Source organism: Kogia breviceps, chromosome 17, assembly GCF_026419965.1.
Source record: "Kogia breviceps isolate mKogBre1 chromosome 17, mKogBre1 haplotype 1, whole genome shotgun sequence".
Classification (NCBI taxonomy): Eukaryota; Metazoa; Chordata; class Mammalia; order Artiodactyla; family Physeteridae; genus Kogia; species Kogia breviceps.
In genome coordinates, this window is record NC_081326.1 from 50,901,404 (window position 1) to 50,925,979 (window position 24,576).

The window sequence follows — 24,576 nt, forward strand, 5'->3', positions numbered from 1 at the left end:
TACACAATTTAGTCCATCAAGTTTGGGATTGCTGGTCTTTCATGTTTCATAACCTGGTGTATAATAAATGGATTTTTACTATAATTTTTAAAGTTATTTAAATTATATTTATAAAATTAAGTTCTATTCATACATTTACAGAAACTGGGAAATATGACCATGGACTCTCAGGTTTCTTAACTCAGGTTGAAAACACTGAATTATATTGACCCTTTGTCCCTTTAGCAAAATTCATATAGAAAATTTAGTACCAGTCCGTTTAACTGCCTACTCCAGAATCAGAATATTTATCTCACTTCACTGAGACTATTATACCTTCAGATAGAAGACTTAAATATCTTTGACTTAAGTTTGAATCTTTTGAATTAATTTCTATTTGTGTTGTTGAATCTGGCAATCAGCATTTCAGCTATATTTTTGTAATGTACACCAAGGTAGTAGGGCAGAAAGAGAAGTTTAAACAAGAGTTCCATGTTTAAGTCATCTAGAAAGGATTGAGGGATTTCCCGAGTGGTGCAGTGGTTAAGAATCTGCCTGCCAATGCAGGAGACACAGGTTTGAGCCGTGGTCTGGGAAGATCTCACATGCCGTGGAGCAACTAAGCCCGTGCACCACAACTATTGAGCCTACACTCTAGAGCCCACGAACCACAACTACTGAGCCCATGTGCCACAACTACTGAAGCCCACATGCCTAGAGTCCTTGCTCCACAGCAAGAGAAGCCATCGCAGTGAGAAGCCCGCACACTACTACAAAGAGTAGCCCCCAGTCGCCACAACTAGAGAAAGCCCACGTGTAGCAGCGAAGACTCAACACAGCCGAAAATAAATAAATTTTTAAAAATAGATAAGCAACAAGCATATCTATTAAAAAAAGAAGAAAAAAAAGAAAGGATTGGCTTCCCTGGTGGCGCAGTGGTTGAGAGTCTGCCTGCCGATGCAGGAGACACGGGTTCGTGCCCTGGTCCGGGAAGATCCCACATGCCGCGGAGCAACTAAGCCCGTGAGCTATGGCCGCTAGGCCTGCGCGTCCGGAGCCTGTGCTCCGCAACGGGAGAGGCCACAACAGTGAGAGGCCCACATACCACAAAAAAAAAAAAAAAAGAAAAAAGAAAGGATTGAGCATTGGATTCTTCTGAAAAACCCCTAGGACAAAGGAAAGATAGGTTGATGTTTTAGACTCCCACAATTCTTTTTTCTTTTTTTAAATATTTTATTTATTTATTTTTTTGGTTGCGTTGGGTCTTCGTTGCTGTGTGTGAGCTTTTTCTCATTGCAGCAAGCGGGGGCTACTCTTCGTTGTGGTGCGCGGGCTTCTCATTGCGATGCCTTCTCGTTGCAGAGCACAGGCTCTAGGCATGTGGGCTTCAGTAGTTATGGCACACAGGCTCAGTAGTTGTGGCTCACAGGCTCTAGAGCACAGGCTCAGTAATTGTGTCACACAGGCTTAGTTGCTCTACAGCATGTGGGATCTTACCAGACCAGGGCTTGAACCCGTGTCCCCTGCTTTGGCAGGCGGATTCTTAACCACTGCGCCACCAGGGAAACCCCTCCCACAATTCTTGGTAATAATGTGTTCAATGCATACTTTCTGAATAATTGAATTCAATTTGGTTTTGCCTGCACTTGTCTTTTTTCCTCTCATCAAAAACAAAAGACCCTTCTTCTGTCTATTCTTCAAGGTTCAGCTAAGATCCTGTCTCCTTTCCTGAAAATTTTCCCACAGTGTTGATTATTTTCTTTAGCATATCCGTGGCCTCTTCTACACAAAGTGTTGGAGGTATCCTTTGTAGTGGTTTCATAGACGTTCTTGCCACTCCAAAGGCATACATAGTATTAACTAATTCTCTTTTCCCCTGTTCCCACAGTGCTGAATATGTTATAGGATCTCAGTATTTGTTTGTTTATTCATTATATTTGGGTGATTGAAATATGTGTAACCTATGATTCTGCAGATGCTTTGTTAGTTGTTAATTATTTTTGTGACTCAGAGCTGGTATTTGAAATCTGGGGTTTGTGTATCTTCAGCTGTTAGTATGGTATTATTTTCATCTTGGAGTGAGTAGCAAAAATGCTACTTTACTTCATTAACTCTGAAACATAGAGGGCTTAGTTTGTGTTTACTGAAAAGATATTCAGTGCCAATTGGAGGACCTTGAGAGGTTCTCTGGGCTCTGTTTTCATAATTACTTAATTATCTGCCTCCGTCTTCTGTATTCTCTTATGAGAATCACAAACTATTGTTCAATTCATTGGAACTCAGTACAAGTTGGAAGAGTTTTCATCTCATAACAATCTACAACTCAGTGAATGTAATAATTGGATGATGAGAACTGCTTCCTCAAGATGGGATAAGAAAGAGGCATGAATGAGGGCAAGAACATCACCCTGGAGAAAAAAGAAAAGTTTACCCAAAAGGAGATCTTTAGCAATGAAGATAGAGTGTCCTGAGGTTTTATTCTTATGCGTGAAACCCAGATTTCCTGGAAGAGTCCCTCCTAGGGGTTTGGCCCTGCACAAACTGTAATGCCCCTACACAAATGCATCATTGAAGGAAGATTCTGTTTGGATATCATCCCATGGGTTGTTCCTGTCACCCATCCCACAGTTTATCTGCTCCCTACTAGTTCTCTCATTTCCAGATCCTGCAAACACTGCTCCTGTGTGGATGACTGAAAAAGTAGGCAGAAGAAGAAAGCAAAGTAGTCTATGCAAGTATGAGGCAGACTGTTCAGCTTGCTTTGAATATGAAAGAAAAATTATAGTTGGGTTTGCCGTGACAAGAGTCAAAGTCTGAATTTTGTAGGATTTTCTTCCCCAAAATTGCAACTATACTTCCTACCCCTCTAAAATGATCTCATTTATTTAATTCTGATAAGACCCTGTAGAGTATAATTTTTACCAGTATCATCTATGTTCAAGGCACTTGTTTGATCTCTGTCTAGGGAATGAGCATTACAAAAAAAAATCTTATCCTGAGACAAAATTCTGCATTTTTCCTTTGTGCCAACAAACTCACTATCGTTAAAAATCCTCAGGCTATTTGGAGTCTCATAATTCTTAGAGGTAGCATAACGCACTGCTGGGCATGATCCAGCTGTGATGCATTCAGAGCAGCACTCCCCACAAACTGATTATATCATCTCTCTGTAACCACACACATTTATTAGAAGCTTATAGGAGAATGCTAATGAACACACCCTGCATAGTGTTTCCACAAACACTCTAATACATTTCCATTGCCTATTATTCTTGGTAACCAAAGAGAGGGTAAAAGGAAAGAATTAAGCTGTTACCCACTTGTTAAGACTCTGAAAGGGTTTGCAAAGACTTCAATAGGATGGGGGAACACTCACCTCTTTTTCCTATTTTCATTTATTAGAACAGAAATATCGTGTGAGGACATATCAAAACCATTTTGATCTCCCCTCCTCCCTCCTCCTCTCCTCTCTATTGCAATAAACAGTGATAAAAACTCAACCGTAAATCCACAATCATGGAAAAGATCCCCTCCCATAATATGCTTCCTGTAAGACACAAAGCAGAAACTCTTGCACTCAAACTAGAGATATGGAGCTATAAAGGTGAACGTCTATCATCAATAATTCATTCCTACATTAACCAATTTCAGATGTGCTGCAGTTTGATTCCAGTGTCTTTTGTTTTATCATTAGATAGGGAGAATAGGAGCCACAGTCCTTTGGAAAAATTACTTTGCAACTTGAGTACAGAAGATTGCCTCCCTGGTCAGCTGGACAGGAACAGGCAAGGAATGGTGTCCTGGTTTGTAGTCTGTGCCTCTGCAAAGCAGTAGCTCCTGAGAAGTAGGGAATGGATTTCATGGCCTTCATGGAAAAATCTCAAGATCTGGGTGGTTCACTTCAATAGGTAGAGTTGGCATGGAGGTAAAAACTACCCTCTGTCTTTTGCATCTCTCCATCTACCTGTTTATCATTCTATTTTGCTACCTACTGGCATACTTTCCACTATAGTTCTAGAGGGGTAATACCTCTTATTGCTCTCCAGATACTTAAAACCCTACTTATGATGATTTCTGCCTTCTACTATTCCCCAAAACTATCTCTTCCCCCCCAGTCATGCCTCCCCTACTTTCCTCACAGAGAAATTTCAAGTGAATTTTAAGAGAACAGCCTGCTGGCTGAACTAATTCACATTTAAGTATGAATAATTGATAACTTCTTATTACTTCTAGAATGTTGGCATTTTAAGAAGAGTCTGATTACCCCCAAAGAATCTATAGTTGGAGACATTTCAGAAGCTATGAAGTAAATTAAACCAGGCAATTTGGGGAAGATTTCCTGGGGAGTAAAGGCAGTGGACAGCTATTTTATTTGGTCTTGAAACAAGGCAAAGTCTGTATTGTTTAATAAGCCACCCTGTAAAGGCCATTATTCAGCATCCACAATGCATAAGTCTTAAATGAGAATGGGAAAAGAGGGTGTCTTTTGGGAAGGAAACACCACAAATTGGGTTAGATCTAGAATAACTTTAAACATTTTCTGCAAAACCTTCTCATTTTATTGGTGAACAAAATACCAATTCAGGATCACTACTGCCCAAGGAACACTTGTGTCATTTGGTGACCCATCAAAAAAGGAATAGCCAGAGATTGTTAACTTGAAATCTATAATTTCAATTTACTTCTTCTGGAGAAGCGATTTTACTTTTGTGTCTGCTGCTCCATTGAATCTTTTTTGCGTTTTACAGCAGAAATAGCACAGCATGTGAAACCAGAAAGAGGGTGGAAGTGCTGGGGCTGGCTACTTGCTTTCTGATTGTGAGCATTTCCTCCTGAGCTTTGGTTCTTCATATGCTACGATGGGGTAATAATGATGACGCATAGTATACAGGGTTGTTGTGGTTGTTGGGAAATGGCGAATTTGGGAGGCTGTCTCAAGAAATTTTAGGTCCTTTCTTTCTCAGTCCTTATCAGTTCCTTTAAAAGCCATAGGACACCTGACACTTGGGATCTAAGGCACACACTGCCTTTTATAACCTTAATTTTTTCCATTTGCGTGTTTGTGTGCATGCGGAGTGAAGGGGAGGAGGATACAGAGTCTATAAGTCAAGGCCCTGGCTTTGGAACTGGACCTTGAAGTAAATGTTGGTGAATGAAAGGTTTCCTTTGCATTGTGTTGTATCAAAAGAGACGATACAGATTCTTCATCCTTGTGAGTTCCTACTGTATGGACATGACATGGGTCAGGACAGGCAAGAACATTTTGTGGCTTTTATTCAGTCTTGCTCATTTAGAGATAATCATTGCAGGTCTCACAAAGGCCAAACAAGATCACGTGAATGCTCCTCCATTTGGGAGACTGCCACTCTTACTGGCTTGAAAACTTTTAATTTCTCAGGACTGCATCAAATTAAGCTATTACCAGTCTCTGCATTTTGTCTCTTCATGACTCCTAACAAAGCCAGCTCAACTTCTTCCTATCCCTCTAGCTAAGGGTACTTTCACCCAGCCCTTTTTGTTTCTCTGCACATATGTGTGTTTTCCAAAAGCTTAACCACAGTTGCATAAATATTTTTTTCTGTTACGAGCCTAAAGCTGACTGTAGGGAAATAAGATAATTTAGTCAACCAGATTTTCTTTTCAAGAGTAGGAAGGATTCAGGGGAGCTTCCATAGGGTTGGACAACATCCTCCTGGGAAAACATCAGTCACATTAGTGCATATTCCACTAAACAATGCTACTGATGACTGAAATTAGAAAATCACTGTGATTCAGCAAACTTGAATCATTGTCTGAAGTACAGTACTACCTGTATTATTTATCCATTTAAAAAACCAGTTGAAAGAGTCTCAGAAGGTTTCCTTAGGCCGAAGACCTCCATATTTTCAGAGTTGGCAAGCTAGCTATAGTAGGGGGTAGGAGATGTATGTGCCTAAGTTTCCAACAGTTCTTCTTTAGATCTTCTGTGGACAGTTCTATTAGATCCTTTAAGTTTACTTAACAGAACCCACTCTCTGGTTGAGAGCTGAAGCTCATGTTTTCTTTTCTTTCTTTCTTTCTTTCTTTCTTTCTTTCTTTCTTTTTTTTTTTTTTTTTTGGCTTCTTGGCATTATTCAGAGCCTTCAATATAGCTATTCATTTCTTTTTTCACTTTTTCTTTCCTTCTTTCCTTGCTTGTTCCCTTTCAGGTTTTTTGATTTTACATTCATAGAATTGGTTTGTCATGATTCGCAGTATATAGTCAAGTGTCATCATTGATCCATGCTCAACTTCCCTTTTATATTTAATTTCTTCATCTAATTTTATTATTCGCTGTATTGCCCATTTCCAAATCCAAATCCATTTTCCCTCCTGTAGACACCTATTCTTATGTATTTTAAAATTTATTTTAGAAAAATATATATTTTATTTTATTTATTTATTTGGCTGTGCCAGGTCTTAGTTGCGGTACGTGGGATCTTCATTGCCACGTGCAGGATCTTTAGTTGTGACATGCGGGATCTTTAGTTGTGGCATGTGGGCTCTTAGTTGCCACATGAGGTATCTAGTTCCCTGACAAGGGATCAAACCCAGTCCCCCTGCATTGGGAGCATGGAATCTTAACCACTGGACCATCAGGGAAGTCCCTATTCTTAATGTATTTAATGTGAGTCCTTCCAAGCCATCACATATATATATTTGCAAATATGTGTCCATAGGCAATATTAAGTATTATGTGTGTGCTTTTAATTTACAGAAATGGTCTTATTTGACACATTGTTACTCTTTTCATTCAGCATTATGTTTTTGGAAAAGTAAAACGAAGATGAGAGACTTACCTGTAAGTTATAAAGGTTTGTTACAAATATGTAATAATTAAATTACTTGCGCACTGGCCCAGGAACAGACGAATAAACTGTTAGAATAGAGATTCCAAAACCATTCCTATGTACGCAGGGAAACTGATAAGGATAGATTAGCTACTTAAATCAGTTATGAAATAATGGATTATTTTAAAAGTAATATTGACATATAATAACAACAATCAATATTTATTGGACACATACTATGTTCCAGCCCTGCTCCAAATGTTGGAATACACACTCAATCTCATAACCATATGAAGTAGGCAATAGTTTTGCTTTACAGATGAGAAAATTGAGGCACAAGCACAGAAAGATTAGATAACTTGACAATTCCCAAACAGAGATTCCAACCCAGGCAGTTTGGATTCAGTGTCCATGATCTTAGGCACTATCCTACACAGCTGTCTCAGAGGTACATTGGTTCATTCTAAGCAGAAAAATAAAATTAAGTTCTTACTTTAAACCATACATTAAAAAAAAAACCTCTGGATGAATTGTTTCCTTTTTTGAAAATAAAAAACCTATAGTACAATCTATATTTCTAGTCACTGGTTATCAGGTGGGTGCTGACTCTCTTCCTAATATGAATCTAAAACTAAATTTCTCAGACTCTCTTACTGACTTCAGGATGTTCATTTTTAATTTGAGTTTTCCCATTTCCTGTATTCAGTACCTGATAGGAGAAACAAATCTGCTTTACCAAGAATTGTTAACTATTACATTACAGGAAGAATGAAAAGAAAGAAGTGATGGACTGCCTAATGCCACATCAGAGTAGAGCTTGCCATCTGAAAACACTGTATACTACTGGAAGCAGATGAGAAAGACTGCTGAAAAAGGGAATTTTGACACAGAGTATTGAGCCATACCTCCATGGAAGCTCTTGAGGCATATTAGCTAAATGTCAGGATGCTTCCTGAATATGAATTCTGGAAAGAAGCAATAAGGTACTCTCTAATGACACAGAGTCAAAGAATAAGAAAAGTACCATAAATCCTTAAATCGTAAATTCCTTAAATTTAAATTCCTTAAATTCCATAAATTCCTTAAATCCATAAATCCATAAATTCTTCTCTACCTCTCAATCAACTGGAATAAACTAGGTACTCATGAGGATTCAAGATTCCAGCATAGAGATAGATAAAGTTTCAGTGAATAGAAACATCTAAAAAGCTTAATTTTGTTTACATTATATTACATTATGTATTTAAAATGTCTCTCTGACATAACAAAACTCTCTGGATCTTTGACATTTCCTCATCTCTTTCACAGTTACCTCCATTGACTTTCACTCAGTATCTTATATATAACCTTTCCCTCCACCCCAAGGGCAAGGTTGGAGTTTCAATAAACAGAGTATAGACAGGAAATTCAATCTTTCCTTGCATCTCTCACAAAAATTTATGGGAGTCTAAGAAGATCAACTACCACAGTTATATTAAAACATTTTATCCTCTCTAGTATCTGTTATCCCTCAAATCCTGGGAGCCTTGTCTTCATCTGTAACAAACAGCTGTTATCCATGCCATTCTGTCCTGGACAACGTGAAGTCATGCACTATCTTGCTCCTAACAGATTATGTCTTCTCTGTCATGACCAGTAGCCATGAGGAGTGGAACATTTCTTCCATAATGAATGCTTTGCTCAGCAATCCATTCACATCACTTTTTCCTTGGATGGTATTGGAGGAGTAGGGAGAGAAAGAAATAAGTAGACAAAGCAGGTGTGCAGGGGGTGGGAGCTCTGGATCTGTATATGTTGGTTATGTGGGCATATGCATGTCCATGAATTCTCCTCTCCTCAGTGTACCAAAGAATTAACATTTCTGCCACCCTCTTCCTAGATAAAAGTTAAAGAAAAGGGAGGCAAAGAAGAGGGAGTAAAAGTAGGACATGGAAACACCTAAAATCCTTTAGAAGAAACCCAAATATTTTTGACTTGCCATTTGGGAAATAGGGTTCTTTCATTTTTTTAAAAGTTGTCTTTCTGTAAAACACTAGAAATATTTAGTCCTGCATCACAGCCCATTTTGAGATCTTAGGTCTAGCTTCTGATCTCTATGTACTACCTGAAAACTCATACTGAGAATTAAGAGTCTGGGAACTCAACTAGATGGAAGGAAATGTCTCTTCCCAAGCTCCACTCACCTTACATTTTTGTTTTTAATATTTCCATACTGCTTAGTTGTAATTAGTTTCAATAGAACTGTAGAAAAAAAAACAGAAAAACTTTGGATTTTAAAAAATTGGGATCAAATTGTACAATTGGTGTGCCTCATTATAAAAAGTCAGTTTTAAGTGTTCTTAACCTAACTTCAAATCTCCTGTCAATATCTTTGGACTGTAGAGGCAAAGTATGTGAATTTCAGTCTGACATTGCAAATATCTGCTTAAAGTCAGTATGACACCTTCGAAGAACAGAATTCAAGTTCCATCATAGTGATGTTAATAACCTATAAGTGATATAAATAACCAGTTATCAAGATACTCAAAATCACAGGTGACCAAGAGAGTAAGTTGCCACTAGTTTTAAGGAGTCTTAAGAAATAATGATGTGATAATCTTACTAGACCACCCAAGCTGAGATTATGATTCTGAACATGTTTTTATGATTTAGAGGGGCCCTGGGCTATTATCTATACAGTTAAGTGTTCTGTAAACCTGCCAAATCCCATCTACCAACTTCCTCAACAAAACCAAGCATTTGTCATCACTGCAAATCCTAGGGAATGGCATGAATGTCACTAAGGGTTATTTCACTCATGTTTTCTTTCAACCAGATTTGCAGTATCAAAATTCTAAAAGCATTTTTTATTTAAGTTTTTTTTTTTAAATGAAAATATTGAATCATTTTGAGAATTCGGATTCTAGAAACACCGTACTTAAAACTATGGGTTTTCCTACATGATTGATCTGATTTCTTATTATTGTAGGTATTTCACAGCATGGACTTAGTATGTTATCTGTAATCGGTGTATGTCTACTCCTTCACAGCTATACAGTTTGAGAAAAAGAGATACTTTTCAGACCCTCCCCAGACTGTGAAATGAATCCAGGACAAAGTACCTTCCAGGATGTGTCCAAGTGATAATGAATTGTTTGAGGGCAGAGGAACCCTAGTTCAGTGCAATTTCGTCTTCCCGTGCTAAATGTGCAGGAGGGAGTCCAGGATGAATGAAGCTGGCCTTAGTGAGTTGTGTTTAATGCCCAGAAGCTGGCCCAAATCCCTGCCTTTATGTAGCAGTCTGATGTTATAGTGCACAACCACTGGGATTGTAATGTCACATAACTTGAAACTGATCTTAGAGGTCAGATCCAAAATCTATGGGAGGGGTGGATGCCCCCATCAATTACTCTCATGGGTATGAAAACAATATCATTTTGTTTTTGTTGTCTCTGTTTTTATCTCTGTGTTTCTCTTTTCCTACCTTCTGTAGGTACTCGAGGATTGAGTGTTTTTTAGGATTCCATTTTGATGCATCTCTTGTGTTTTTGAATATGTCTTTGTATAACATTTCTTAGGGGGTTTGTAGATATTACATTTACCTAACTTAATACAGTCTACTGATGTCATCATTTGACATGTGAGAGTGAAGTATAAAAACGTTCCTTCCCTTTGTGTCCCTTTACTCTCCTCCATTATCTTAAATGTTTCCTCTACATACATTTAGAACTATGTCAGACAGTGTTATTTTTGCTTCAACTCTCAAAGACATTTCAGAAAACTCAAGAGGAGAAAGAAGACCTATTGTATTTACCCATATTTTTGCTTACCATATTCTTTCTTCCTTCTTGATTTAAAAAAAAAAAAACAACTTTTTCTTTCTGTTTAGAGTACAATTTTTAGCTATTCTTTTAGGGTAAGCCTTCCAGTAACCAATTCTCTTAGACTTCTTTCATCTGAGAATGTCTGATTTCCCTTCATTCCTGAAGGATATTTTCACTGGGTGTAAGATTCTGGATTGACAGTTCTTTCAGCACTTGAAAAAATATTGTTCCACTTCCTCTGGCCTCCATGTTTTCTGATGAGAAGTCTGCTATTTGAATTTTTCCCTCTTCATTATTCTTCTCTCCCTCTCTCTGCTTTTAAGTTTCACTTTCATATTTTGACTATGATGAATCTTGCTGTGGATTTCTTTGTTTGGTGTTCACGTAGCCTCTTGAATCTGTCAGTTTTTGTCTTCTGCTAAACTTGAAAAGTTTTCAGCCATTATTTCTTTGAGTACTTTTCTATTCCTGTCTTCTCCCTTCTTCCCTTCTGGAACTCCAGTGACATGAATATTAGATCATTTGTTATAGTCCCACAGGTCCCTGAGGCTTTTTTTTTAGTCTATTTCTTTTTGTTGTTCATATTGGATAATTTTTAGTGTTTGATCATCTAGTTGGCTGTTTCTTTCCTCTGTCACTTCCATGATTCTGGTATTGAGTTTTTTTTAAATTACAATTCTTATATTTTTCAGTTCTAAAATTTACATTTGGTAGTCCTTTATACCTCTATTTCTTTGCTAAAATTCTATTTTTTATTTATTTAAATTTATTTATTTATTTATTTGGCTGTGTTGGGTCTTCGTTTCTGTGCGAGGGCTTTCTCTAGTTGCGGCAAGTGGGGGCCACTCTTCATCGTGGTGCGTGGGCCTTTCACTGTCGCGGCCTCTCTTGTTGCGAGGCACAGGCTCCAGACGCGCAGGCTCAGTAGTTGTGGCTCATGGGCCTAGTTGCTCCATGGCATGTGGGATCTTCCCAGACCAGGGCTCGAACCCATGTCCCCTGTATTGGCAGGCAGATTCTCAACCACTGCGCCACCAGGGAAGCCCAAGATTCTATTTTTTAAAAATTTTTTTCATATATGTTTGTAATTGCTTATTGAAGCATTTTCATGGTGGTTACTTTATAATCTTTGTTAGATAATTCTGAGATCTCTTTCATCTCAGTGTTGGCACTTATTGTCTTTCTTCATTCCGTTTGAAATCTTCCTGGTTCTTGGTATGCATTTTTGATTGAAATCTGAATATTTTGAATATTATGTTATGAGAACCTGGATCTTATATTTATTTATTTATTTTACATATACATGTATCTATTCTTTTTCAAATTTTTTCCCCTTTAGGTTAAACCTTCTCTTTTAGCTGGCTTCCTATGACAGAGGAAGGAGGTGCACTATTTTATCACTGCCAGGTGGGAGTAGAACTACAGACTCCCCACTTAGCCTCTTGTCACCATAGAGGTGTTCTTTTTGTGACTGCTAGTTGGGGTTTTAGCTTGACACCAAGCCTCTACTAACACCGTGGCATGGAATTTACCTCTTTATTACTTGGTAGCAGTTAAAATCTTGACTCTCTACTAGGCCTCCTCTGATGTTACTCCAATGGGGAGAGAGAGGGGTACTTCCTTACTGCTGGGTAGAGGTGGAAATATAGCTCCCCATGTGGTCTCCATTGACACTGTGAGAAATTGGGAACCTTATTACCACCTATGGGGATGGAAATCCCAGCCTTCTACTAAGCCTTTTCTGACTCAACTTTGGTGGTAGAGTTGAGGTACCTCATTACAGTCTATCAAGGGTGGAAGTCTGGATTCCCCATTGGGCCTTTGTTTTTTTGAGTGGGAGGTGCTAAACTTCCCTATTCTTGTCCTTTGGCTAAAGAGAGCAGGCTTTTTGTTTTTTGTTTGTCTGTGCCCATTGGTATTTCTGGGTTATCAGCTCAAAGACTTTTTGCTCGAAGTCTGGGGTATATGAGACAAAAAGCAAACCCAGGGTACTCACCATCATATTGATTCTTGGGTCTCCTGTTAGTCTGCTATCTTCTCTTCATCTTTCAGAGTCTTCTTATGTTTGTTTTACATATAATGCCCAAGGTTTTTATTTGTACTTAGACGGAAAAATAGGGAATGTTATGTTAACGCCATCTTTTTGGAAGGGGAAGTCCCTCCAAAGGCTCTATTATAACAAGACATAGAACATTTCTCATCAAAAGTCCCACATTCCTTAGTTATGAAAGAACACCTCTATCATGAACTTCAATGCTCCCTGTAATGTTGAAGAAACTATAGAGCCTCAAAATAATGTTAAGAGAAAATATTTTAGATCTTTTCACTAATGTTGAGAGCATGAAATCACTCATTTCCTTTTTTACCCATCATGCCCCTATTTCAATTCTCTTGCAAATTCCACACTGTTCTTTTCTGAGGCATCTTGGTTTGAGCTTTGAGTGTCCTTGGCTTTACTGTCATATTTATTATTCTCAAACTGCTAGATGCAAGGTCTTCCTAGTTTTCATTGTAATGAGTGTAACCAGTATATTGAGTTGGGTGTAAACATGAAAAATCTTTTATTTTTCCAATAAATCCCTATTGGGGACTCCAGTAATTCCCTTAAAACAATACAAGTTTGTAGAAAAAGGCCAAGTGTTTTTTGTAGATGTTTTTGAGAAATCTAGCACTCTATATGGTAAGGGAAAAGTTGGATTTGTAGTTTATATATCCTATATAAAGATGATCCATAAGATTGCTTCTGAACCATTTATTCTGCTGCATTAGTTTTTCTTTTTGTCTGTTTTAGACCAGTTCTGCTACTCTTATTGCTATGGCTTTCTAGTATGTCTCAGTACCTAATAGAGTGAATCATGGCTACTTGGAGATTTTATTGTTCCATGTAAACATTAAAATGTTTGTGAAGTTCCTCTAAAACATTCTGCACACTTTTGTTGTTGCTGTTATATTACATTGAATTTAAACATGGCATATTTATTCAGGTCCTCTTTTATTAGTTAAAAGTGTTTGAATACGGCAGAAACTAACACAACATTGTAAAGCAGTTATACTCTAATAAAAATAAAAAGTGATTGAACATTTCTTTCATAAATGGCTTGTCCATTTGTCATTAAATTACCCTCACTTTATAGCTTTTGGTTTCTGTAACATGATAGTGTATTTACAAACTTGATGAATTCTTTTATTAGTTCCAGTTGTTTGTTTTAATGACTATACCATCAAGAAGTAATGTCTTGCACCTTCCCTTGCAATTATCATAACCCATTCTTATCATTCTTACTGCATTAGTTAGGATGTTCAGTATTACTATGCTAAATAGTAATAGAGAAAATACAAGTTTTTATTTTGTACCAGTTCTTAAAGGGAATGTGCTTACCTGTGGGTTTTCAATAGATGATCTTTATTAAGTCAAGGAAATTCTTTTACTCTTCATTTTCTGGGAGTTGCATCATAAATATGTGTTGACTTTTATCAAATATAGTTTTTCTTCATTTACTGAGAAGACCATGTGATTTTTTTCTTTTAGTTTGTTAATGTTGTAAATTACATTAATAAGTTTTCTCATATTGAACTATCTTTGATTGTTTTAATAACAATTGATCATTGAATCATGATATATTAATTTTTAAATAAATTAATATTTTCAGTTGTCTGATTATTTAGGTATTTTTGCATATATAAAAATGTTCATAAATTAAACATATTTATACTTCTTTCCATGCTTTGTTCATCTTTGTTGTTATTTTTTTAACACAGCTTGTGGGGTTTTAGTTCCCCAGCCAGGGATCAAACCCAGACCCCTTGGCAGTGAAAGTGTGGAGTCCTAACTACTGGACCACCAGGGAATACCCTGTTCATCCATTTTTGAACTCAGGGTTACATTAGATTCATAAAATGAATTGGGCAGCTTTCTCCTTTCTTCTATTTTTCTGAAACATCTTGTATGAGAAAGGGATAATCTGTTCTTGAATGCTTGGTAGCACTCAACTGCAAAAACCATGTAGGACCAAAGTTTGGTCATTTATTGAGGGTGGAGTTCTTGATTCCGATATCCAGTCTTCAATGGTGATTCATCTGTTCAAGTATTATATTTCTTCTTGGGTTTATCTTGGCATCTTACATTTTTCCAGAAATGTATCCATTTAAGCTAGGTTTTCAAATGTCTTGGCATATAGTTGTTAATAGTCTATTAGTTTAAAAGTCTGTTACATCTATAGCTTATCACTAGTTTTTTTGGATTATTTTTAATTTTATTTTTACACAGCAGGTGCTTATTAGTTATCTATTTTATGCATACTACTGTATATATGTCAATCTCCATCTCCCAGTTCATCCCACCACCACCACCACCACCACCCCTGCTTTCCCCCCTTGCTGTCCATACATTTGTTCTCTACATCTGTGTCTCAGTTTTTGCCCTGCAAACTGGTTCATCTGTACCATTTTCCTAGATTCCTCATATGTGAGTTAATACAATATTTGTTTTTCTGTTTCTGACTTTCTTCACTCTGTATGACAATCTCTAGTCCATCCACATCTCTATAAATGACCCAATTTCGTTCCTTTTTATGGCTGAGTAATATTCCATTGTATATATGTACCACATCTTTATCCATTCATCTGTCGATGGGCATTTAGGTTGCTTCCATGACCTGGCTATTGTAAATAGTGCTGTAGTTAACATTGGGGTGCATATGTCTTTTTGATTTATGGTTTTCTCCATAGTGGGATTGCTGGGTCATATGGTAATTCTATTTGTAGTTTTTTAAGGAACCTCCATGCTGTTCTCCATAGTGGCTGTATCAATTTACATTTCCACCAACAGTGCAAGAGGGTTCCCTTTTCTCCATACCCTCTCCAGCATTTGATGTCTTTAGATTTTTCTGACGATACCCATTCTAACTGGTGTAAAGTGATACCTCATTGTAGTTTTGATTTGCATTTCTCTAATGATTAGTGATGTTTAGCATCCTTTCATCTGTTTGTTGGCAATTGGTATGTCTTCTTTGGAGAAATGTCTATTTAGGTCTTCTGCCCATTTTTGGATTGGGTTGTTTGTTTTTTTAATATTGAGCTACATGAGCTGTTTACATATTTTGGAGATTAATCCTTTGTCCATTGATTCATTTGCAAATACTCTCTCCCATTCTAAATGTTGTCTTTTTGTGTTGTTTATAGTTTCCTTTGCTGTGCAAAAGCTTTTAAGTTTCATTAGGTCCCATTTGTTTATTTTTGTTTTTATTTCCATTACTCTAGGAGATGGATCAAAAAAGATCTTGCTGTGATTTATGTCAGAGTGTTCTTCCTACGTTTTCCTGTAAGAGTTTTATAGTGTCTGGTCTTACATGTAGGTCTCTAATCCATTTTGAGCATATTTTTGTGTATGGTGTTGGGAGTGTTCTAATTTCATTCTTTTACATGTAGCTGTCCAGTTATCCCAGCACCACTTATTGAAGAGACTTCTTTTCTCCACTGTAGATGCTTGCCTCCTTTGTCATAGATTAGTTGACCATAGGTGTGTGGGTTTTCTCTGGGCTTTCTCTCCTGTTCCACGAACCTATATTTCTGCTTTTCTGCCAGTACCATATTGTCTTGATTACCATAGTTTAGTAGTACAGTCTGGAGTCAGGGAATCTGATTCCTCCAGCTCCTTTTTATTCCCTCAAGATTGCTTTGGCTATTTAGGGTCTTTTGTGTCTCCATACAAATTTTAAGATTTTTTGTTCTAGTTCTGTAAAAAATGCCATTGGTAATTTGATAGGTATTGCATTGAATCTGTAGATTGTTTTGGGTAGTATAGTCATTTTCACAATATTGATTCTTCCAATCCAGGAACATGGTATGTCTCTCCATCTGTTTGTGTCATCTTTGATTTCTTTCATCAGTGTCTTATAGTTTTCTGCATACAGGTCTTTTGTCTCCTTAGGTACATTTATTCCTAGGTATTCTATTCTTTTTGTTGCAATGGTGAATGGGATTGTTTCCTTAATTTCTCTTTTTGATCTTTTGTTGTTAGTGTATAGGAATACAAGAGATTTCGGTGCATTAATTTTGTATCCTGCAACTTTACCAAATTCATTGATTAGCTCTAGAGGTTTTCTGGTGGCATCTTTAGGATTATCTATGTATAGTATCATGTTTCTGCAAACAGTGACAGTTTTACTTCTTTTCCAATTTGTATTCCTTTTATTTCTTTTTCTTTTCTCATTGCCGTGGCTAGGATTTCCACAACTATGTTGAATAATAGTGGTGAGAGTGGACATCCTTGTCTTGTTCTTTATCTTAGAGGAAATGCTTTCAGTTTTTCACCATTGAGAATGATGTTTGCTGTGGGTTTGTTGTATATGGCCTTTATTATATTGAGGCAAGTTCCCTCTATGCCCACTTTCTGGAAAGTTTTTTATCATAATTGGGTGTTGAATTTTGTCAAAAGCATTTTCTGCATCTATTGAGATCATTATATGGTTTTTATTCTTCAATTTGTTTATATAATGTATCACATCGATTGATTTGCATATATTGAAGAATCCTTGCATCCTTGGGATAAATCCTACTTGATCATAGTGTATGATCCTTTTAATGTGTTGTTGGATTCTGTTTACTAGTATTTTGTTGAGGATTTTTGCATCTATATTCATCAATGATATTGGTCTGTAATTTTCTTTTTCTGTAGTATCTTGTCTGGTTTTGCTGTCGGGTGATGGTGGCCTCGTAGAATGAGTTTGGGAGTGTTCTTTCCTGTGAAATTTTTTGGAACAGTTTGAGAACGATGCATGTTAGCTCTTCTCTGAATGTTTGATAGAATTCAACTGTGAAGCCATCTGGTCCTGGACTTTAGTTTGTTGGAAGGTTTTTAATCACAGTTTCATTACTTGTGATTGGTCTGTTCATATTTTCTATTTCTTCCTGGTTCAGTCTTGGAAGATTTTACTTTTCTAAGAATTTGTCCATTTCTTCCAGGTTGTCCATTTTATTGACATATAGTTGCTTGTAGTAGTCTCTTATGATGCTTTGTATTTCTGCATTGTCTGTTGTAACTTCTCCTTTTTCATTTCTAATTTTATTGATTTGAGTCCTCTCCCTCCTTTTCTTGATGAGTCTCGCTAAAGGTTTATCAATTTCGTTTATCTTCTCGAAGAACCAGGTTTTAGTTTTATTGATCTTTGCTATTGTTTTCTTTGTTTCTACTTCATTTATTTCTACTCTCATCTTTATGCTTTCTTTACTTCTACTAACTTTGGGTTTTGTTTGTTCTTCGTTCTCTAGTTCCTTTAGGTGTAAGGTTAGATTGTTTATTTGAGATTTTTCTTGTTTTCTGAGGTAGGATTGTATTGCTATAAACTCCATCTTAGAACTGCTTTTGCTGTGTCCCATAGGTTGTGGATCGTCTTGTTTTCATTGTCATTTGTCTCTAGGTTTTTTTTTTATTTCTTCAGTGATCTCTTGGTTATCTAGTAACATTATTATTTAACTTCCATGTGTCTGTATGTTTTACGTTTTTTCCCCCGTAATTTATTTCTAATCTCATAGCGTTGTGGTCAGAAAAGATACTTGATATGATTTCCATTTTCTTAAATTTACCAAGGCTTGATTTATGACCCAAGATGTAATCTATGCTGAAGAATGTTCCATGTGCACTTGAGAAGAAAGTGTAATCTGCTGTTTTTGGATGGAATGTCCTATAAATATCAATTAAATCTATCTGGTCTGTTGTGTCATTTAAAGCTTTTGTTTCCTTATTAATTTTCTGTCTGGATGATCTGTCCATTGGGGTAAGTGAGGTGTTAAAGTCCCCCACTATTATTGTGTTACTGTTGATTTCATCTTTTATAGCTGTTAGAATTTGCCTTATGTATTGAGGTGCTCCTATGTTGGGTGCATATATATTTATAATTGTTATATCTTCTTCTTGGGTTGATCCCTTAATCATTATGTAGTAACCTTCCTTGTCTCTTGTAATAGTCTTTATTTTAAAGTCAATTTTTATCTGATATGAGTATTGCTATTCCATCTCTTTTGATTTCAATTTGCATGGAATATCTTTTTCCATCCCCTCACTTTCAGTCTGTATGTGTCCCTAGGTCTGAAGTGGGTTTCTTGTAGACAGCATATATATGGGTCTTGTTTTTGTAGGCATTCAGCCAGTCTGTGTCTTTTGGTTGGAGCATTTAATCCACTCACATTTAAGGTAATTATCGATATGTATGTTCCTATGACCATTTTCTTAACTGTTTTGGGTTTGTTTTTATAGGTCCCTTTCTTCTCTTGTATTTCCTGCTTAGAGAAGTTCCTTCAGAATTTGTTTTAGAGCTGTTTAGGTGTTGCTGAATTCTCTTAGCTTTTGCTTATCTCTGAAGCTTTGATTTCTCCATTGAATCTCAATGAGATCCTTGTGGGTAGAGTAATCTTGGTTGTAGGTTCTTCCCTTTCATCACTTTAAATATATCTTGCCACTCCCTTCTGGCTTATAGAGTTTCTGCTGAGGAATCAGCCGTCAACCTTATTGGAGTTTCCCTGTATGTTATTTGTTGTTTTTCCCTTGTTGCTTTTAATAATTTTTCTTTGTCTTTGATTTTTGTCAATTTGATTACTGTGTGTCTCGGTGTGTTTCTCCTCAGGTTTATCCTGCCTCTTGGTTGGCTATTTCCTTTCCCATGTTAGGAAAGTTTTCGACTATAATCACTTCACATATTTTCTTGGGTCCTTTCTCTCTCTCACTTCTCCTTCTGGGACCTCTATAATGAAAATGTTGGTGTATTTATTGTTGTTCCCAAGGTCTCTGAGACTGTCTTCATTTCTTTTCATTCTTTTCTCTTTATTCTATTCTGTGGCAGTGAATTCCACCATTCTGTCTTCCAGGTCACTTATCCGTTCTTCTGTGTCAGAAATTCTGCTATTGATTCCTTCTAGTGTATTTTTCATTTTAGTTATTATATTGTTCATCTCTGTTTGTTCTTTAAGTCTTCTAGGTGTTTGTTCTTTAATTCTTCTAGGTGTTTGTTAAATATTTCTTGCATCTCCTCCATCTTTGTCTCCATTCTTTTTCTGAGGTCCTGGATCACCTTCACTATCATTATTCTCAATTCTTTTTCTGGAAGGCTGCCTATCTCCACCTCATTTAATAGTTTTTCTGGGGTTTTATCTTGTTCCTTCATCTGGTTCATAGCCCTCTGCCTTTTCATTTTGTCTCTCTATCTGTGAATGTGGTTTTCATTCTGCAGGCTGCAGGATTGTAGTTCTTCTTGCTTCTGCTATCTGCCTTTGGTGGATGAGGCTATCTTTTTTTACATTTTTAAAAGCAGTATTTCCAGGGACTTTTCTGTTTTATTAAAGGAGTTGTCTTTCAGCTTTATTAACCATCTTTATTATAAATAAGCTATATGTAATTAATTTCTCGCCTTATCCTTGTTTTTCTCCTTCATTTCCCTCTGGTTTATTATGATGCCATTTTTCTAATTTATGGTTAGATGATTACTTCAGTTTTTTTGTATTTTTCATATTTTAAGTAGATTTACTCAAAGCTCTTAATATTCTTCTAAGTGCAGCTTAACATTTGTCTCAAATTTTGACATTTAGTTCTTTCCTTGTCATTCAATTTGAAATATATTACAACAATATAGGTAAATAGCCTTTTGTAGACATAACTGCTTTCTCTTGTGTTGTCATATCTGAGTCTTCATATCACTTAACCTACCAAAATAATTTGACAAAGTTGAGTAACCCCTCCTTCTTGGAATGCTGTCTTCAATTGATTTCCAAGAGATAATTTTCTTCCTATTTTCCTCCTACATTCTTAGATACTCCTTCATTTGTTGCTTCCTCCTCATCTTCCTGACTTATAAATGTTGTAGTATCCCAGAGCTCAGTTCTTGTAATTATTCTCTGTTTACTTTACTTCCTATACAATGTCATTAAGTCCTATCATTTTAAGTAGCATCTATATGGTAATTACTCCTGAATATTTTTTTGGTTGAACCATATAAAATTTCTGAAATTTGACCTCTTTTTCATATATAAAAATGGTAATTTTAAATGATTCAATGATTCAACCTAAAGAGCTATATATAGTTATATATATTTTACCACATGAACATCTAATAAAGTCCTCTCTTATAGCAATTTTTCAGCAAATTATGTCAACTCTACTTGCAAAATATATCCTAAATCCAGTCACTCCTTACCAGTTTTACCACTTCCAGCTTAGCCTTAAACTGTACTGATAGTCTCCTGACTGGTCTCCTTGCTGCTCTCAACACAGCAGCTAGAGTGATCCTTCTAAAACATGAGCCAGAACTTGTCAGTCCTTTGGTTAAACCCTTTAACTCTTTCAGAGGAAATTCCAAAATCCCTTCGTTAGCCTATCAGGCATCACATGTTCTGACCTTCTCTACCTCTTTGAGTTCATCTCATATCTCTCCCTCCCTCTCTTCTGCAGCTACAGTGGCTATGTTCCTCCAACTTGTCCAACATCCTCCCACCTTGGGGATTTACCTTTCAGGCTCCTCTGCATGGGTCAAGCTCCTTCCAGATATTTATGGTGCAATCCTTTACCTTTAAGTGACTACAATGCCACCTCTTCAGAGAAGCCCTCCCTGACAGTTCAATATAAAAGAGCATCCCTTATTGTCACTCGTTTTTTTGTCCTGTCCTCTTCATGTCAGAACCTGATATATTATCTGTTCATGTGTTCATGTATTTATTTTCAGTCTCCTATGACTAGAAATAAGCTTCACAAGGAAGAGTAGCCCCTGCTCACAGCAACTAGGGTAAGCCCACATGCAACAATGAAGACCCAACACAGCCAAAAATAAAATAAATAAATTTTTTTAAAAAGTAAGCTTCACCCACCACAAATTTTCATCTGTTTTATTTATGTTTTATCTTCAGCATAAGCAGTACCTGGAACACAGTATACACTCAACATTAGTTGAATGAATGAATCCATGAATGAATAAATGATCTAGTTATAGTGATGTGTAATTTTTTTTTATATGCATGTTGTCACTACTTGTTCATGTAGTCTTCTCTTAAAAAGGTTGAACTTTTTAATCATTTTGTATATTACTATCAGGTATCTTTGAATACATCTTGTATTTTGATAACAAAATGTCCCAGGTTTATTATGATTTTTTCTGCCCAAACATGAAATTGTATTTTCTCTGTCTTTTCTAAAAATGAATTATTTTTTAAAATAATTAAGGGCTAGTTTAAAAGACCAAAACATACATTCTTTTGAGATTTTTGCCAAAATTTCTTTTATCTCTTTATTTATGGGCACCAGTATCTTTATTTACTTGTAGTGTAGGAAACATAATGTTAAGCATTCGTTTTCTTAATAGTTAGATAAATACAGATACTTGTCTATAATTTTAAAAGTGAAATAAATATGTCAGATAATTTAAAGAGAGTAAAAGTAAGAAATGCCAGAGACTTTAAAAACTTCATCCACAATATTTAAGAGGAAAAATTTGTATGGCTTCATATATTCACAACAGTGACTGGGGTCCACAGGAATAAATTTTTAAAAGAAAGAAAATCAGTGCATTTGGATCATAACACATTTTACTTATACTCATATTTCATATTTATAAGTATATAAATACCTTATATACTGTATAATTTTATATTTGTAAATATATTTAGGTAGATCACAAATCATATACAAGTTACTTCTTGTCATCTTTGGTCTATCTTCAGATCTTTTTGTTCCTATATAAAACAAAAACAGAAAATTTAATGTGAATCAATTGTAGAAAAAGTTAGGGCAAATATTCAAATTATTGTCATGTCTTTATCACCATTTTGTATTTTGAATAATTACCACATAGATGAAACACAGTCACTTTTAGTATGGGTAACTTGATGGAGAGTAACTAATAAAATCACCAAATGTGGGAAATGCTTTTGCCAAAATTCAAACAGATGATCAGATTCTGGGACATCTTACTTATACTGGTTGGATCCAGAGCCAGCAATTCATTCTTCATGAACTGTTCAAGGGATTCCCAGGAATTTAACTTCTTCATATTTACAATATTCTGGGGAACCAGTGATACTAAAGGTTGAAACTTTGTGTGACTTATTTATGCTTGCATGTAAGCAGGAGAAACCCAACCTGAGGTCATTTTTGCTGTCAAGTTCATGAATGACTACTGGTATTATGGGACATTTTGGGTTCACTTTCAATCTGCCTTGGGGAAGGCATTCTGAGAATTTCTCACTGAAGCCACCTCCTCCTATCTCTTGTCTGGCACTGTCATTTTGTCCCCATATCTGGGGAACACGCCTTCTCTTTCACCAGGTCTTATCTGACTTTCTCTCTCATTCCTCGTAGGGCCTCCTTCAGGTGACAGTCTAGGGAATACAGCAAAGTGGCAAATACTCCCCTGTGAGTGGCCACATAGCCTGCAGGTCCGGGCCATTTCTGCCCTCTTCTGTGTTCCTTAGGCCAGAGGTTTGCTAATTAACTTTGATAATTTTCCCCTTAATTAAGTGGATTTTTCCCAGTGTTAGCAATGTTTACTTAATATCCTTCCCTCCCAACCACGTTTCACATTAAAGAAAAAAAAAAAAAGAACAACAACAGCAAACATAAAGTCTCTTTTTTAGCATTTTCCTACCTTTCTATGAAAGGAAGGTGGTAATGATGGGAGAGCAGTTCAATAACTCTTTAGTTCAGAAACTGTGATATCAAGTAAGTGTGTGTGTGTGTGTATGTGTGTGCATGCGCATGTCCCTATGGCTCCAACAAGCCTTGGATAATTGTGCCAACCTCCTTATTGGTTTCCTTCATACTGGACAGTCATCTTCCCCTAAACATATGTTATTCAAAGCCTGACTCTAATGAGGTCTGGTAGTATCAGCATCATGAAAGGAACTTGTTAGAAATGGAAGCTCTCATGGCTCATCCCAGACCTACTAAATCCCCTCCTTTTTTTTTTTTTTTTTTCAGTACGCGGGCCTCTCACTGTTGTGGCCTCTCCCGTTGCGGAGCACAGGCTCCGGACGCGCAGGCTCAGCGGCCATGGCTCACGGGCCCAGCCGCTCTGCGGCATGTGGGATCTTCCCGGACCAGGGCACGAACCCGTGTCCCCTGCATTGGCAGGCGGACTCCCAACCGCTGCGCCAACAGGGAAGCCCTAAATACCCTCCTTAATTACTGAGTCTATAATCATCATTTTCTGGACATAATGCTATTATTCTTTATAGCCACAGCTACTCTGGAGGTTGCCTGGAGATGTTCCTGCTATTAATATACATAGTTAAAATTACTCTAATGCTTCTCTCCTTTCAAACTTCTCTGCAGAACTTTAGGATTCCTTGAAAATGCTTCAGTATGCACCTCAGAGATGTCAGATTCCTAATGGGTGGGACCCTGCTCCTCCTTGAGACAACCTTTTAACCACAGTAGCTGTTGTAGGTTCAATTGTGATGCCCCCCACCCCCGAAAAAATGATATGTTGAATTCCTAACCCATGGTATCTGTGAATGTGACTTTATTTGAAGATAGGATCTGTGCAGATGTGATCAAGTTAAAATGAGGTCAAGTTGATTTAGGGCGGGCCCTGGTCCTATGACGGATCCTTATAAGAAGAGAAAAATTTCGACATAGAGAGGAGACACACAGGGGGAGAATACCATGTGAAAATGGTAAGCAGAGATTGAAGTGATATATCTACAACCCAAGGATGCCAAGGTCTAATGGCAACCACGAGAAGCTAGGAGAGCAGCATGTAATAGATTTTCACTCAGAGCTCCAGAAGGAATGACCTGCCAACCTGGATTTTGGAATTCTAGTCTCCAGAACTTTGAAAGGATAAATTGCTGTTTTAGGCTTCTCAGTTTGTGGTGGTCCTAGGAAACTAATATAGTAAGTTTCCTTTGATTTGTCTTATATCTGCATAATATGCCACTTTTATGGAAGGAAGAATTGGCTCACTTGTGAAATGCTTAGAAACCATGACTTGTCCTCCACTGGTGGT

At 36.8% G+C, this 24,576-nt stretch overlaps 1 long non-coding RNA gene across 1 annotated transcript in view; it reads left to right on the forward strand.

Annotated features, from left to right (window-relative positions):
- Positions 1–24,576, forward strand: part of LOC136792944 (uncharacterized) — a 197,544-nt gene that overhangs the window by 49,712 nt on the left and 123,256 nt on the right. The window lies entirely within an intron of this gene.